Genomic DNA, 4,489 nt, shown 5'->3' with positions numbered 1-4,489 from the left:
TGTGGTAAGTTGGATTAAGTTTATGAATTCTAAAAGTGATGCTGGTTTACACCACATCTAGGCTGCCTTTCTTATTTTTTTGCATCTCAAGCTGAGATGCAGAAGCAGGCAGTGTGAAACAGAGGGCTTTTCTAAAACCAGTTTGAACTTGTGTTACTTCAATGAAGTACAGTCAATTTTAACATGTAACTACTTTATTGTAATATTTAGTTGCAATTCTTAAGAGTTTTCAGTATACTGGGAAATTCAAGCTCTCTAAACTTTCACAAAGCCAGAGGCACTTAGCAGCTCACAGGAATTATATGACAACCTGCAAAAATGGGCCTTTAATTTGCTTTTATTTCAACGCACAGTGATTAAAGACCAGTGAACCCTACTGCTGACATATTTTGGTCTTTTGGGAGATAATTCGAAACAGCTTTATCTTTTGTTCTGTGTAGTGTTCCCTCTGATATTCTTGCTCTTCAAATGCATTTCTGTGGTTTTTGGTTTGTTTCATGGGTTTTTTATGCCACTTGTGTAGTAACTCTGAGGAATGGACCCTTGGTTACAGTTTTATTGAGAAAGGCAAAATTCTGTAGAAAAAAAATGCAGTTTTAAATTCTGTTAGAACATTTCACAATCTCTGAATCAGTTATGGCATAAATCTTTGACCTTCAATTTCCCTTTGGTATCTTTTTATCAGTATGAAATTAGTTTAATTTAAGCATGCATACTTACGCCTTAATGAGTTGATAGGATTATTTTTATCAACTCTGGAAGTGACTACTAAATCTAGCAAGCACCGTTCAAAGTATAAACCTATGTATCACACTTGGAATTACAGATAGAGCTGGCTTCAACCTATATGGTTTCACCTTCCCTTTCCTAAAAATACCCTGCAAAAAACATAGTAATTGTGGTGTATGAGTCTATTCATGTATCTTTGCTGAACTGTGTAATTTTTTTTTTTTCCTGTAATCATGAGTAGCTCATAGTTCTTTCATCTCTCTAAAACTTTAAAGTTTCCTGGAGTTTGTTGTCTTTGAGCTGCGATGATTTTTGTGAAATTCTCATATAAAAGTGTCTCAGAGGTAGAACAGCTCGAACTAATTTGGTGTGGAACTAGGCAGTTAGGAAAGCTTCAGGACAGCTAGTTAAAACTAAAACATCAGACTAATGAAAATTTACATAATTTGGAGAAGTAGACCCTCAAGGCGTAAAGTTTTATGATTGTTACCTGCTTTGTTGTTCTGGTGAACATGTTGCAAGAGCAGTGATTTGCAAGTGAAATTTTAATTAGAAATTTTTAACGGGTATTTTCTTAAAAGAAAGTGTAAGACACTTAAAGGACAGTGCAAGACCTGTTATTGAAGGACATAAAAGCACCTCCTTTGTTTTGTTAGTTTTTTCTATTCATAAGTGCAATCCAATTATCTTTAGTGTTTGCCAGACAGTACCTTTAAGGTTCTAAATTTTAATTAGAAAATTCTTTAACCAGATGGCTTTTTGTATAGCAAAGGAACAATTCCTGATGTGGGGTTCCAGGCTGGGCAGGTGAAAACAAAAGAAGCCATGGAACTAGGAAGGTCTGCGTCCTGTCTGTGTGGAAAGGGATATAGAGCTGGATGCGGAGTTAAAGGCAAACAGGGGAACATCACCTAATGATCATGCTTGTTGTCTGAAATAAAGTGAAACATTATTGGATTCTCACAGAGGCATTCTGCAGCCTTCATTGCCCTGCAAGTTCATGTACCACATCTGCTTTAACTTTGAGGAGACAAAAATTCTGTATCACTCCATATGTTCTTGCCGTGAATAATCACAGTTTCTTGAAAGCTGCTGAAAAGAAATTATTTTGAAGAAGCAAAGATAAAGTCTGTTGACTTGTACTTACTGTCTAACTGACTAATATTTGGCTGTGTGCTCAAACTGGCAAGCAAAAAAATTTGAAATATATTATGACTTTATTATATGCATGTGTGGAGATCTATGCTGATACATTAAGTTCTGAAAGATTTTGTTAAAAAAAATTGCTCAGTATGAAGCAGTAGACCTTTTCATCTAAGATTTAAAATTTAAAATGTTGTTTCAGGATGATTATGTTTTATTACTTAGTTATGGTACTTATTACTGATGATATCACAGACTATAACTTTCAGAAGAGAAACACCCAAAGGGTCTTCTACAACCCTTCCCTTTTAGACATATGCTTGATTTTTACAACTCGTGTAGTTATGGCAACAATCAAGTATAGAAATAATGAAATCTGAGTTGACTTTTTATCCCTCTTACTGAATCCACTTTAATATTCTGCTAAGCTGCTCCTCAAGCATGTCTGCTTGGTGCTGATGATCCAGGCCTGGTTTTTTACCTGAGTTTCCTTGGTAGTATTCTGAATGCAGAGCTCTCTTATAGTGAGATGGTTTTGAGTTAGGTTTTTTCCCCTCTGCGTGAGCTTTTCATGGAGATCTGATACTGGCATACAGGAACATACATACTAAACTTCGGGGAAGATAAGTTCTTGTGAACTAGCTTCTATTGGAAGTAAAATGGTAAAGACAGGAGCACAGGGGGAAGGGAAACACCTTAGTTTTTTCTCTTCATCATCTTTTTCTTGTACCATTTTAGTCATCCAGAAAAATGAAAATTAGAGTAACCTAGTGTATTAGGTTTCATTCTCCTATTGCGAATTAAGAACCGAAGCTTCCTAACAAGATCTGCAACCCGTATGCAACCATCAGTTTGTCCAGAGTAGTCAGGGAGTTCTGCAGACCTCGGCTGAGCTGGATGCTGGTGTCCCCTAAGGAGAGAGGAGTGTTCCCTCAGTCTCTGTGCTTTGCCGGCTGGGAAAATCCGGTTTAATGCCCCATGTCAGAGGCCAGCAGAGAACCCAGTGTTGAGCTCACCATATTGAGTACCTGATATATTCACAACCTCATCCCGTTTCTTAGGGCTTTGCCAGGTATTGTGTCATGTCTAGGACTCAGGGAAGTGGTGAAAGCCCCATTTAGCTCAGATAAGCCATTGCTACAGAAGCAAAATAGTTCACGGGAAGGAATTTAATATTTTCAGTAAAATGTGCTATAATATCTAGCTTTTTACCATGCAGAAACCAGACTCCATTTAGGAAACATGAGTATTGTATCAGCCTTTTATCTTTGTAAAGTTTTAACTTTAACATGTGGCTAATAATTTATTACTTGTAGAAGTAAAAACTTTCTAATGCTTCTTCAGGGAATGTGCTGTACTTTTCATTCCCTTGACCTTCTAGGTTTTCTTCATTATTTATAGATTACTGCAATGTATTAAAATAATTTTCTGAACAAAAAAAAGGGGGGGAAAGTCTTTCATTAGGAATACAATCAGAGGGAGCATGCTGAGTGTAATTTCTATTAGCAGATGTGCTTAATTGTTCAAAATAACTGCAGAATACTGTTTCAGTATGCTTGAAATAAAACTGTTGACCAGTACAAGTTTTAGATAGTTCTGCTATACTTTATGCATAGAATATGCAGTATGCTTAGTGAATTCTTATGCAGTTTACCCATAACATAATGTACTATTCCATCCAATGAATTTTTGTGACTTAAATAATAAATCTGGTGATTTTGATTATATTATGAATCATAGTGACTGGATGCAAACTTCAGATTGCCAAAGACAGATGAAAAGCAAATTTCAGGGCATCTTAACAGTAGGTTGGAATAATAAAATAATGACCCTATGAAACTAATAGGAGTTCATTGCTGAAATAGTAATATGTCCACCTTATGTAATGCTTCTTTACCAGAGGAAAGTCAAAGAGGAGAAACAGCTGGAGAATAGCCAGGAGGTACAAGGGCTGCAGTGAGAATTTGAAACAATCTGCAGAATCCCTGAAGCAATGAGAGTAAGGTCAAAGCAAAGGTCTTAACCCCTTGGTGCAACTGCAACATCATCAGAAATTTGCATTTAGTCTGTAATCAAAACCCATCCACTGTGTTTTGGTTCCAAGTCAGACCAGTTATTGGAAGGATCCTGTACTTCATTTTCATGTGAGACTGTCGCACTCTGTCTGCTGTCCATAGACCAGAAATCTATCAACTTCCCTAAATAAAGCAGCATGGTGGGGAGTTTTGTGGGTCCCTTCATTATACAGTAGGAGTTGTTGCCTTATCAGAGTAGAAATTAGAAGCTTGAAAAGAGGTGTGATGCATTGGTGAGGGCTGAACAATGTGGTTTCCCCTGGATGATGGGTGCTATGCCTCTGCTTCTTCTGGGATTTAGATTCAGGGAATAGGCTTTGAAATGAGAGAAGCTGCATGCCAGGCACCTAAACTGCTCTTTTAATTAAGTCTGGTTATGAAATTATATGATCTTGGCAACAACAATATCTGTTAATTGTAACTGCTTGTTCTGAATTTGTTACTCAGTTGAGTTACACAGGCACTAAATGTTCCTCTCAACATATTTTTTTCCCCGACTAGTAACACAATGAGTCATGAAGGACATTTTCTGTCAAAGCTGG

This window comes from Falco naumanni, chromosome 15 (assembly GCF_017639655.2).
Source record: "Falco naumanni isolate bFalNau1 chromosome 15, bFalNau1.pat, whole genome shotgun sequence".
NCBI lineage: Eukaryota > Metazoa > Chordata > Aves > Falconiformes > Falconidae > Falco > Falco naumanni.
The sequence above is the reverse complement of the archived record's forward strand: the minus strand, read 5'-3'. Positions refer to the sequence as shown.